General features: G+C 39.5%; 1 long non-coding RNA gene across 1 annotated transcript in view; it reads left to right on the top strand.

Moving 5' to 3' along the window:
• Positions 1 to 14,367, top strand: part of LOC143829975 (uncharacterized) — a 35,123-nt gene that overhangs the window by 564 nt on the left and 20,192 nt on the right. Inside the window, exon 2 of the long non-coding RNA XR_013228308.1 lies at positions 4,760 to 4,801. This is a non-coding gene — a long non-coding RNA (uncharacterized LOC143829975). The remainder of the gene's footprint in view (positions 1 to 4,759; positions 4,802 to 14,367) is intronic.

Raw genomic sequence — 14,367 nt, 5'->3', positions numbered from 1 at the left:
GTTAGCCTAATAAGAGGTAAACGGCAGCAAGACACACGCTCGCTTGGCAGCCCGGCCGCCGTTTGGCGGCGCTTTTGTTTACGTGCCTGAAACGCCACCTCGAGGCCGACTCGTTCACAGCAGCCGAAGCCCTGGCAGCGGCGCGGGGTGGAGGAGAGGGCGAATCCCCAACTTGCCAAGGATGCAAAAGTGAAGAGTGTCAGGAGGATCCCCAAAGTAATCGAGGAATGGCACGAGAAGAGTGAGGTGGAGAGAAGAGGAAAACGCATTTCGGACCAGGACAGCAAAAAGCAATATGAGCGGCAGCGACAGCTCTGCCTAGCAGCTCAGTCAGGAATAGGAAAGATCAGGGTAGAAACGTTACCCATTCGAATGCAATTTTATATGAGGGAAGCTCTTGGACAGTAGGACTTGTTTCTTCCTCTCAGGCTATGCAGAGAGTTGTAAGGAAATATGAGGAAGAACAAGAACAAAGCAGGTCTGACTTTTCTTCTCCAAAATCCAGACTTTGCCCATTTTGGCAAGAACACCAGTCAGCTCTCCCCAGCCACTTGGTGTGGGAAACCAGCACTGAAATAGACCAGGGTGGAGGGAAGCTGCACCTTTCTCCATTCCTTTCCCAGGACTCCTCAACCCAGGTCTCCTTCCAAGGCAGGCAAATTCACATCTTTCTCTGAAAGTTCTTCCTCCAAGGTATCATGCTGTGTGTGTTTTTGGAGAGGACTGGAGAAACTTGATTTATGTATTAAAGGTTAAGTGGAACTTGAATAATTTTTTAAAGTGGAACTGGAATAGTTAAAACAACTTTTAAGTGGGCAAACACTTTTAAGTCTGTTTTATTGCATTCCTACTCACTGCACCTATACAACTGGACCCTATGCATAGTTATTTGAAAAGCTGTGCCACTGAATTCCGTGAGGTTTATTCCCCAGCAACTGTGAATATGAAAGGTATCTATAGCATGTACTCAACAATCATTTTATTATTCCCAGGTATGCCAAAGATACGCTTTGGCCCTAAGACAATGTCATATTCCACTAATATAATGCAACCATGTAACAGCATTATATTTGAAAGCGGGGTTGGATTAAAAATAAAGCCTACAAGTCATTCATACTAAGCATAAATACCAAAGGCACAGAGTAATGTTGTGTCTAGGTACAACCCATAGGCTCTGGTGTAGAAACAGGTTGAATGTTTTTTGCTAAACCTCAGGAAAAGAAGCATCCATCATCAGCCAGGCAAATACTCTTCCCTGGAGAAACTCTTATTTCTCTTCTACAGGTTGCGCTGAACAGACAGTCTGTTTACTACAGCTTGGAAGTTATTCAACTTAAAAAAAAATCCTGTTCCTCTCATTTTAGTTGTTTGAAAAAGAAGTTGAAATGATCTCCTTGGGGTTGGATGAGCAACAGTGTAGTGAAAGACTAAAATAATGAACATTGAGAGATGGGGTAGCTATATGCACCAACACTTCAGAAAATAAACTGTTCTCATAGACTGTCTCGTCATGCCTAGCTAGATTTTTTTAAAGGAAAAACTGACCTCATTATTTTAAAAAACACGCCTTCCTTTTAGACATTCCTTCAAAACCAGCAATATGAGCTCTAAAATATGTCTTGAGAGCTCTAGGCAAGGATCACACTTAGTGTTTGCCATTTCATCCAGCAATATGTCTAGCAATGCTGCATAACAGATGGCCTAAATCTATGCCTGTTCAGTGGTTTCTTCTGTAACTTGTAAAATCAGCAAAGAAAATAATGCTATAATTCTAGGCATACTTTTCCCAGGAGGAATCAGTGCCACTGAATGCAGTGGGACTTACCCACTTGGTAAGATCAGGTTCTATCCTGCTTTTCTTAGAATAGCTTAAAAATGGTCTGCAGAAGTTATACAAAAGGACAGCAAACCCCCTGAGAAACCATCATTTTGGCTTGGTAGTGCACAGCAAGTCACCTAAGTGAAGATGAGAATGTTTCTGACCTTTGGATGAATGCAAGTTACAGAAAATGCCTGTGCTGAACACCTCTTCCCCCAAAGAAATGTGAAAATCCTGAGTACTTATCACGTTACAGAATGCTATCAACAATAAAACACCAAATGATTTAAGTGAACATGGACTACTTTCTAAATGTGTTTATTTGTTAATACGGTCACCCTTGTTCTTAGATTTTCAAGAGACAATTTTTTATCACATCTGTACTAGGATGGAGATAATTATTCATCTAATTCATTTAGCCTCATATATTTACCCATACAGATATGTGTGTGTGCGTGTGCGCGCACACACCAATATGAAAAGTATATATAGATATGAAAAATGCCAATAAATGGTGGTGTCAGGAGTAAGAGACTTGGCTGTATAAAACCTTTCACCTGTATACATTTGTCTTGCAAATAAATGCACAGATGCTACAGGAAGATAATCCACTTGACAATCTTTTTGTGCCAGCTCTATTTAACTGAACAGGAGTTTCATTAGGAGTGCTGTGATCAAACAGTCACAGTCTTTTCAATGGGTTTGATGGGTTATTGTCTAAGCCATTTGCCTGCAAACACTCAGGAGGAAATTTTTTTTGGAAGACGCTGATTTCATTCCATGTTATCCCTATGTGTGTTATAATGTTATATGCATGTTGTGCTCACCAATAGCAATGATAATTTATTATTTCTTATAAGTATTAAGAAAACAAGATACTATGCAAAATTATTGCCTAATTGTTGGATTTGGAAGGCCTTGTCATTATCATTTACCAGTTCTTGTGGAAATGTTGCCTGAATTTTAAGATTTTGTTCAACATTCCAAATGTATTTCAGTGACCATAGGAAAAACAATGCAGCAGTTTCAGGGTTTAGCTTCTTCTGTCCTTAAGGAAAGGTTAAGATGTTGACTTCTGTTAGATATTATGGGGATCTAAATGGGCCATACTCAAAGTATGGTATCCTCCATTATTACCTGGTTTATACTTTAGTGGGACCTACTTCAAGTAGATGCCTTTATAAAAAGGGAGGCTAAGTATTAAATTGCACACCAGGAAGGAAAATGGATAAATCCAGACCTACAGAGTAAGATAATTGTCGGAAATCTTCCTTTCCCAAAGATAAAGAAATAATCATTATGTTAGATACCTCAACTGATATGCTTTATGGTTATAATCAGCACAGCTGCTAAAATGAGCATAATGTTCACAACACCTGCATTTTGCTGTTTTTTTTATTATTAGCTTTATTGGAAAAGAATCTGAGAAAAAATTGTATAGGTTACAATTAATCATGCTGATTCTTTAACCTTAACTTATCCTTAGCTTTTGAAACTGTGTCCTAATTTTGAATCCTTTAGTCAGATGCTAAGAGCAAACAGAATCTTTCTAAGAAAAAAATGTGAAGGATGTAGCCAACTGGATGACTTACCTGAACAATTAACAAATGAAAGCAGAAGTAGCCATTAACATTTGAAAGTGCTCATTAGCACATTCCATATGAAGTGTGTATTTTATTCCAACAGCAGAACAGTCTTAAATATAATATTCTCAACCCTTAATTAAGGATTAAATGGTAATAAGATATCTCGTAGGTAGTGAATCTCCAGTTTTGATGCAAAGTGATTTTTAAAATTTGCCTAATAAGTAATATAGCTTTTATAATAAGCGTATTTCAGAAAAAAACATACTCTAGCATTTAATTGTTTTGATAACCTACACAGCATTAACAGTTATTTGATGTATTAATGTCTAAATGCATTAAGTTCTGATACACAGTTTTGTACAATGTACTTTTGTCCCCCCCCCCACACACACACAGATATACACAATCATGGAGCTGTGATTTCCACATGTAATAATGGAAACTGAGACGTAGGTTGTCAATGTAAAGTCCATATTATATATAAGCAAAACAAAGTTATATTATAGTCAAAAGCTATGCTATGTTTTACAGTCACAAGTCACTGTGTACTTTCTATCTTTATATGAGAGAAGAAAGTATTAGTATTCACTGGCATTAATATCCTCAAAGTTTACATTATACCAATAATTCCAAAAGAAATATGAGAAAGAGAGAGAGAGAGAGAGAGAGAGAGAGAGAGAGACAGAGAGAGAGAGAGAGAGAACAAACAAAAAGACCATATCAATACTGAGACATCTTTGAAGTGAGTAAAACTGAAATGTATGGGATTTTTGGATTTAGGATTATATTGATTCTTATCCTGAACCCGTATGGTTACAAAATGGCAGGACTTTGGATATGAACTTTTTATTTTGGATTTGAACTGTATATATAGTAATCAAATCTTAATTCTATGTCCTTCCATTTACTAACTATACTTTTTAAATCTTTGAGATCATTGGCATCACTGTATGGTTGTGGCTAAAACTGCAGTTTAATTAAATTTTATACGCAGCAATGAGGTTTATGTTGATAGTTCAATAAAATGAGAGGGTAAGTGAAGATTCTAGAGCAAGGGAAATGAGATAAATATGTATAGCTTACATTTTTAATGTCCACCGGTCTATAAACTAACAGAACGATGTATCATTAAGTTAAAATTATAAGTTAACATGCAACAGAATGGATTTATTTATCAGAGGGTTTGAAATTAAGAGAAATACACAGAAAACATTTAATTGAGAAGTTCTACATGAAGAAAATGGTTAGAAGTTAGTGAAGCATGTCATATATATCTAATGAGAGAGAGATCTGTTCCAGTTTAATAAATATACATTAATAATACTTGAACTGCATGTATTTTTCTTCTTCCAAGTTGAGGAGCAAAAAGAGAAGAATTAAGCATGGCAACAGCAAGGTAATAAAAACAGTAATAATAATAATAACAATAATGTCATTTTAAAATAAAAAATCATCATGGATAGATTGGTTTCTTTTGCCTTTGCTAATGCAACAACTATATTGGTGAATACAACCTGAAGCAAATCATTGCCAAGTAGATTCCTGTGGCTTTAATTATTTGATTATTCGGGCAGAAAAATTTACTAAGACTGTATTCCACAAAAGTCAGTACATTACTATACTTATTTTCCATTGCATGATTTGCTATATAAGTAATCCAAGAACATTTGTTACAATTTTTAACCTGTGATTTTTCATAAAATACTGACTGCAAGGCTCAAATATATACAATTTTGCAAAGTTATTTGGCAGCATTAAAGTTTTGCTCAAATACAATACAAAGCAAGCCATGAAACATATAAAATTCTGCATTTTCCATGGCTGTTCACTGAGATTCAAAAAAAGGTTTGCACATATTTTTAAAAATCTACAGATTTATATAAGAAACAAGCTTGAAAACAAATGTAAACTAACATAATTTTTTGTTAAAGTCTGGAGTAGCTGCACTAGAAAAAAAAAGAGGGTAAGAATCCAGTGCTTTTCTTCTTACAAGATTAAGGAGCACAACAAAAGAAGCATTTAAATCTCTAATTTTTCCTGACAATTAACAATGAAAAGCAGATGTTTACAAAGCTGTTTTATATGCTGGTTTATAAGATGCTAAAAGATGGTTTGTGGATGGTGAGAAGGAAGAGCTGGATAACTGCTTGTCTGGTGTATTTTTAAAAGCATTTTCATTGGCTCAGTTATTGTTAATAATGAAAGAAACACTTTGTGCTACATGGTTGGGACTAAACTGCCATCATAAAGTCCTCAAGGAAAAAAAACACAACCAACTCTTAAGATGTAATTTACAAAAGATAATGATAACACAGAATGATTTCCCTTCCCTGAATGCAATGCATTTGCATACCAGGACTGTGTACAATGCACTCATAATGCACATTCATAATGACAAGGACTTCTTAGCAAGGCAAACTACCGTTCAAGATCTGCATGCTGCAAACAGTCGGGGAGAACCACATTCCTCTTTCCAGCTTGGGAGAAACTGCTTGTGGAGGGATCCCAGGTGCAAAAAAATGAAGTGTACATTCATTTCTACACCTTTTGGTGGACATGACAATCTAAATAACAACATTGTCTTTATATGGTTCAAAGCAATTGTGCTCAGAGTTATTTTAATTCATGTCATGGAGTAGAATAGAAAATCACCATTCACATTAATTGCTGTTTTGAAATAATTATTATTGTCTTTTCCGTAGCACTCGGTGTTTTATTAAGCCACACTGAAGGCCACTTCAGATTACAGATATTATACATGAAAGTATTAGCATACTCTTTTGTATGTAGGTTGCCATGCAGATTTTTAAGCCAGGTCATGGCCAGCATTTGGATAATCACACATTATGATTTGTGAGATATTGCATATTAATTCACACGTGGAACTTATTTTTCAGGAATGCATTTAGTAATGTGTGAAGCAGTCCTGAGACACATGGCTGAATTTTGACCTGGTATTGCAACTCATTAACCATTCTTCAGTTTATTCTTACCTAATTGTTGTATTCTACTCTGAACTAGGAATCAAGAAACATTGTTTCTAGTTCTTCCACCACCATACACATGGACCCTTGTAATGCGATGCAATGCACACTTGTACAAATATATGGAAAACATACACACCTATTTGAATGTGGCCAGTCCCAAAGCAGTAGCAGAACCTGGAAGGTGGAGGCAGGGATGTACACCTATATTCATACATTATGTTATATATATACCGAGGAGGTGTATTTGTGAACTGGGAGCCCTACAATGTTTACAGTATTCCTACACTGGACAAACATGTGAATCCATCTATTATTATTCCCATGCAGAAGAAGAAGGAGAAAAGGAGTTTGGTTTTATATCCCACTTTTCACTACCCAAAGGAGTCTCAAAGCAGCTTACAATTCCCTTGTCTTCCTCTCCCCACAACAGACACCTGATGCGGTAGGTGGGGTTGAGAGAGCCCTGACATTACTGCTCTGTGAGAACAGTTCTAATAGGACTGTAACTATGCCAAGGTCACCCAGCTGGCTGCATGCAGAGAAGTCGGGATATACACCAATCAGGCTTTCTGCATAGATAGCAAAGCAATATGGACAGTAAACTCATGATGAAATGAAAGTGTCATTTTTTGAGGCGTGAAAATGGTGGCCATATAATGCATGTGGTATTTTTTCTCAGATGTTTTATTTTTTCCTTTTTTATATAACTAAAGGCAGTCTCCAGAGGTGGTTAATTCCAACAGAGAAACAGTAACAGAAAGATATTTTAGCTCCTTCTCAGTTTTGCAAATCAGACTTTCCCTCCCTAGCAACACTGTGGATACTCAAAAGTTTACAGATCTCCCAAAGCAAACCAAACTAGGCTGGCTTATATAATCTTTCTTGTTATACAGAGCCCTGTCCTTTCTTTCATCTTTCCCTACAGAAATAAAGAGAGATTAAAGGAACACACTTTCACAAGAAAATGCTGCTGCTTTTAGTCTGTGTTATATTTCGGTCCAAACAACCCTGAGATCTCTTCACAAACACACACACACGTTAAAGAGACTTTTGACTATGGCCCCAGAAACCACAACAAAATGTTAGGGAACTGAAGGAGAAACAACAGATGCTATCTGTGCCTAGGGCTACCAACTTCAAGGTGGGACCAGGAGAATTCCCAGAATTACAGCAGATATCCAGACTACAGAAATCTTCCTCAGGAGAAGATAACTAAGATTCTATGGCATCACATGCCCACTGATGTCCCTCCCCAAACTCCACCCAGCCAGGCATTGTCCACAACTCTGCCCAGCTGGACTTGGCTACCTATCTCTACTATAGTGGGTTTTATACTAGTACAGGCTAATGGAAACAACTAACATGGTAAATGATTCTGGAGAACTGCTAGTAGGGAAGCAGGAAAATGGCACCATTCTGAAATCAACTTTCTGAAAAAGATTGTTCCATATCACTTCATGGCAAATCCATCTTATAAGGGCTTTTTCGGAGCAGCTGGTTATAGAGGATAGCCTGAGGAGGACACTAACCTATGTTATTTTATCCTCAAATCAATATTATAAGTAAGTTGAAAAGGGCAGCCTTTGTCCATTATGCCACACTGGCCCCTCCTATATTTGGGATATGGAAATAGAACCTTTATGAATACTCACCAACTGTTTGGTGCAGGGTTGAGACCAAAGAAGAAATGAGAATCTGACCAGTTTGAAAAAAGGAGTCAGAACACTTTAAGATCCAAAGTTCATGGTGGAACAGCCAGATGATATATTCTGTGTATAAGGAGGAGTTATCTAACACTGAAGTCTTGTAGAAAGTTCTAAATGTTGGCTAAGTTTAAATATGCCAAGGAGCACAACACGAAGCAGCTTAAACTAATAAAATAGTTTTATTTAGAAGAGAAGCAACCTTATGCAGCTTTGTTTAGGATTGTATGGTAGACTGTCAGCTTTATGAGAAATTGTGACAATGAACACAACCTTGGTTAGCTGTGGTGCCACAGGAACTGTTTTTATGTGATTTGTCCTCTTACTCCAGTAATGCTGGGTCTCACTTCAGTGACACTGCTTTACCAGGGTTACCTTGCATAGTAAAGTTGTGCCACAGCCTATGTCCTGTTGTTGGCTTTCCAGAGGAAATGGTTGACCACTGTGTGAGACAGGCTGCTAGACTAAATGGACCACTGATCTGATCCAGCAGGGCTCCTCTTATGTTTGTTATTTTTTAATTATTTATTTGCAGACTTGTATACCGCCCCTCCCCCCCTTCAAGGATCGCTGCCTTGTTGTGGCAAGGGGGCTTGCGTAGTTCAGTGAAGCTATGAGCTATACCGTGCAGGGCCACCCAAGACAGACAGGTCATAGCTGAGAGCTCTGACAAAAGGTGATCCACTGGAGAAGGAAATGGCAAACCACTCCAGTATCTTTGCCATGAAAACTCTCTGGACAGTTCCAATAGGCATAACGATATGACGCTGGAAGATGAGCCCCTCAGGTCGGAAGGTGTCCAATATGCTACTGGGGATGAGCAGACGGCTAGTACGAGTAGCGCCAGAATGAATGAAGCGGCTGGGCCAAAGCCGAAAGGACGCTCAGTTGTGGAAGTAACTGGTGGCGAAAAGACAGTCCGATGCTGTAAAGATTTTTATTCCATAGGAACCTGGAACGTCAGATCCATGAATCAAGGCAAGCTGGACGTGGTTAAACAAGAAATGAGAAGACTGAACATCGACATTTTAGGAATCAGTGAACTAAAATGGACAGGAATGGGTGAATTTAATTCAGATGACCATCAGGTATACTACTGTGGACAAGAATCTCGCAGAAGAAATGGAGTAGCCTTCATAATCAATAAGAGAGTAGGAAAAGCAGTCTTGGGATACAATCCCCAAAATGACAGAATGATCTCAGTTCGAATCCAAGGCAAACCATTCAACATCACAGTGATCCAGGTCTACGCCCCAACCACTGCTGCTGAAGAGGATGAAGTTGATCAGTTCTATGAAGCCCTACAACACCTTCTAGAAGCAACGCCCAAAAATGATGTGCTTATCATCATGGGGGATTGGAATGCTAAAGTAGGAAGCCAAAAGATAACCGGGATAACAGGCAAGTTTGGCCTTGGAGTACAAAATGAAGCAGGGCACAGGCTGGTAGAATTTTGTCAAGAGAATACAATGGTCATAGCAAACACTCTTTTCCAGCAACCCAAGAGACGACTCTACACATGGACATCACCAGACGGTCAACACAGAAATCAGATTGACTATGTGCTCTGCAGCCAAAGATGGAAAAGTTCTATCCAGTCAATAAAAACAAGACCAGGAGCTGATTGTGGTTCAGATCATGAGCTTCTTGTTGCAAAATTTAGGCTTAAATTGAAGAAAGTAGGGAAAAGCACTAGGCCACTCAGGTATGAACTAAATCATATCCCCGACGAATACACAGTGGAGGTGACAAATAGATTTAAGGAATTAGATCTGATAGACAGAGTGCCTGAAGAACTATGGACGGAGGTTCGCAACATTGTACAAGAGGTAGCAACTAAAACCATCCCAAAGAAAAAGAAATGCAAGAAATCAAAATGGCTGTCTGAGGAAGCTTTACAAATAGCTAAGGAGAGAAGGGAAGTGAAAGGCAAGGGAGAAAAAGAAAGATACACCCAATTGAATGCAGAATTCCAGAGAAAAGCTAGAAGAGATAAGAATGCCTTCTTAAATGAACAGTGCAAACAAATAGAAGAAAACAATAGAATGGGGAGGACCAGAGATCTTTTCAAGAAAATTGGAGATATGAAGAGAACGTTTCATGCAAAGGTGGGCATGATAAGGGACCAAAATGGTAGGGACCTCACAGAAGCAGAAGAACTATACAAGAGCGAGCTTAACATCCCTGATGACCACAATGGGGTAGTTACTGACCTGGAGCCAGACATCCTGGAATGTGAAGTCAAATGGGCCTTAGGAAGTCTGAGCAACAATAAAGCTAGTGGTAGTGACAGCATTCCAGTTGAACTATTCAAAATCTTAAAGGACGATGCAGTAAAAGTGCTACACTCAATATGCCAGCAAATTTGGAAAACTCAACAATGGCCACAGGATTGGAAAAGGTCAGTTTACATTCCAATCCCAAAGAAGGGCAATGCCAAAGAATGTTCAAACTACCGCACCATTGCACTCATTTCTCATGCTAGCAAAGTTATGCTCAAAATCCTACAAGCTAGGCTCCAGCAATATGTGGACCGAGAATTTCCAGAAGTACAGGCAGGATTTCGAAGAGGCAGAGGAACTAGAGATCAAATTGCCAACATACGCTGGATCATGGAGAAAGCTAGGGAGTACCAGAAGAACGTCTACTTCTGCTTCATTGACTATGCTAAAGCCTTTGATTGTGTGGAGCACAACAAATTGTGGCAAGTTCTTAAAGAGATGGGAATACCAGAGCATCTTATTTGTCTCTTGAGAAATTTATATGCAGGTCAAGAAGCAACAGTGAGAACTGAACATGGAATCACTGACTGGTTCAAAATTGAGAAAGGAGTTCGGCAAGGCTGTATACTGTCGCCTTGCCTATTTAACTTGTATGCAGAGCACATCATGAGAAATGCGGGATTAGAGGAGTCACAAATTGGGACCAAGATTGCAGGGAGAAATATCAACAACCTCAGATATGCAGATGATACCACTCTAATGGCAGAAAGTGAAGAGGAACTAAAGAGCCTGTTGATGCGGGTGAAGGAGGAGAGTGCAAAAGTTGGCTTGAAACTCAACATCAAGAAAACAAAGATCATGGCATCCGGCCCTCTCAATTCCTGGCAAATAGAAGGGGAAGAAATGGAGATAGTGACAGATTTTATTTTCCTGGGCTCCAAGATCACTGCAGATGGGGACTGCAGCAAAGAAATTAAAAGACGCTTGCTCCTGGGGAGGAAAGCTATGGCAAATCTAGACAGCATCCTAAAAAGCAGAGACATCACCCTGCCAACAAAAGTGCGTTTAGTCAAGGCTATGGTCTTCCCAGTTGCAATGTATGGCTGCGAAAGTTGGACCATAAGGAAGGCCGAGCGTCAAAGAATTGAGGCTTTTGAACTCTGGTGCTGGAGAAGACTCTTGCGAGTCCCTTGGACTGCAAGGCGAACAAACCGGTCAGTCCTAGAGGAGATCAACCCTGACTGCTCTTTAGAAGGCCAGATCCTGAAGATGAAACTCAAATATTTTGGCCACCTCATGAGAAGGAAGGACTCCCTGGAGAAGAGCCTAATGCTGGGAGCGATCGAGGGCAAAAGAAGAAGGGGACGACAGAGAATGAGGTGGCTGGATGGAGTCACTGAAGCAGTAGGTGCAAACTTAAATGGACTCCGGGGAATGGTAGAGGACAGGAAGGCCTGGAGGATCATTGTCCATGGGGTCGCGATGGGTCGGACACGACTTCGCACATAACAACAACATACCGCCCCTCCCAGTAAGCTGTCTGGGGATGGTTTAAATGCAATAATTACATAAGCAAACACTGCAGTCAATTAATATTAAATTTAGGATAATTAAAACCTATTAAAACTATTTAAAACCACAGTTATCATTGTTGCATCAGTGATGATGATAATAATAATAGTACGCAGCCAATCAGATGTCCTTATGTCAACTGCTGGGGTTGGAGAAAGGCAGGGTCCTATCTAACATCTTTGAATGGAATTGTATTACATTTTGTGCCTCTGCAGGCCTGAGAGGCTGGCATGAGCATCAGTGACTAAGTAAGAAAGTCAGTTTTGCCTCACTTCACTTATTTACTCAGTCTTTGAGTCCAGTGGCACCTTTAAAACCAACAACATTTTCTTCAAGGTATGAGCTTTCTTCATTGGCCTTAAAGGTGCCACTGCACTCTAAATTTGTTCTGTTGCTTCAGACCAACACAGCTACCACCTTGAACCTTACTCAGATGCAGGGTGCTTTGTACCGTTAACCTGCTGGGGTCACATTTCACTGCAAATAAGCAGTTTTTCAATCTTATGGAAATTTAAACCAATCTATAGGATTGGTTTGTAAAATTACAATGATAACTGTTCACATATAAATGGCCATTGCCAATTTGTGATTTATTTAATATACTAGATTCAAAGCCCGTTCATGAGAAAGACCCCCCCTCCCCGCTGTGGCCGCCCAGCAGAAACAAAGAGGCGGCGTAGCCCCCGGGTGCGGCGTTTCTGGGCCCGGTGGGAAGGCCTGCTTCCCCCCTCACCTCAGCAATGGGGAGGGGGTGCTTCTAGGTCTGAGGGGAAGGCCTCCTTCTTTACTCAAGATGTCCTGCCGCTTCCCTGTTGCTTTCTGGCCTGTCCTGATGAGGGCCTAGAAGCCTTTCTGTCCTGTCCTGGTGAGGGCCTAGATTGTGCCCTCACCCGATTGGCTAGAACTGCTATCTGTCCTGGTGAGGCCCCTCACCCGGACTAGTCCCGCCCACTCTCCACCCACTTAGCCCTTAAAGAATTATGAAGAAGGGAAAGATAAGCAGTTGTGCGCCTATTTATCAGAAATCCTTCAATGTAAAATCATACTTTTGAACAGACTTTTGAAATGTTTGGTGTAGTAGTTAGGAGTACGGACTTCTAATTTGGCATGCCGGGTTTGATTCTGCACTCCCCCACATGCAACCAGCTGGGTGACCTTGGGCTCGCCACGGCACTGATAAAGTTGTTCTGACCGAGCAGTAATATCACGGCTCTCTCAGCCTCATCCACCTCACAGGGTGTCTGTTGTGGGGAGAGGAAAGGGAAGGCGACTATAAGCCGCTTTGAGCCTCCTTTGGATAGAGAAAAGAAGCATATAAGAACCAATTCCTCCTCCTCCTCCTCCTCCTCCTCCTCCTTCTTGAGCAGAGTAACAAGGAAAAATAAATCCCTTAATTGATTTTCTAATATACTAATTTTTTTGGTAGTAAGAATAGCCAACTGGATATCTTAAAAACCATAGAAAGACATCCAGTCATGCATGTTCAAGACAGCAGTCCCCAATAGGAAACATGAGGAATAAAACCCAAAACTTTGATTTCAGTGGGAAAAGATGCAAAATTAGACAATGGGATGAATCTATTGATCTTATTCTTGCATTTGTCCAAATACCACATATTGATTTTCAAAACAATTATTCAATGTTAAAATAAGATATGTGGACAGATAATACTGTCCCAAGGTTACCAAGTAATCTTCATAGATGAACACCAGTTTTAATTTGTGTCTTTTTTAGCCAACTCGTTCTTCATCATACAATTCCCTGTCATAACCACTGCTCCATGGTGGCTCAGTATTATAATATTATATAATTCTCATGACTTTAGATGGCTTGCTGGCAACCAACACCGTTAAAGTAATTTTAAATTAAAAAATTAAAAAATTAAAAAAACAAACCTAGCGGTTGTATTAATATAAGCTGTGTTTTATTGCAATGGGGAACGCATGATGAATTCTGGCCATGAAACTTGTGTGTAAGGAACAGAAGCAGGGCAGTTTTGTCAGATGGATTGTGGGATGCTACCTCTCTGGCAGTAGAGTTTGATTGGGCACATTTCCCACCAGTGTGCTGCTTCACAAAAGATCCTCAGGCACGCACAGCTTCTGTGGAATGTGTCTTGGAATATAAAGAAGTTTCAGATAATTAAGATGCAAATAATTGTTTTTCTGCATTACCCAATTTAATGACTTGGGCATAGCAAGCAAAACAGATACAGCCTTGCCAATTTTTAATTTTATTGCTGAATCCTTAAAGAGCCTTTTCTGGTATAGCTTTGAGGCTCTTCATTTCTTAGAAACATATCCCTACCAAATATTATATATGACATATCTTTTTAAAGAGTAAAATCTAAAACTTTTCGAAGACCTTTCCATGAAGATCTTTAGTTTTTCTTCTTCCCTCAATAAAAATTAATAAATGTGCAACAGTATGATTTGAAGAAATGATTGATTTTTGCAAATATGATTTAAAGAATCCTGT

This window comes from Paroedura picta, chromosome 2 (genome assembly GCF_049243985.1).
Source record: "Paroedura picta isolate Pp20150507F chromosome 2, Ppicta_v3.0, whole genome shotgun sequence".
NCBI lineage: Eukaryota > Metazoa > Chordata > Lepidosauria > Squamata > Gekkonidae > Paroedura > Paroedura picta.
This window is presented reverse-complemented; position numbering and strand designations above follow the sequence as displayed.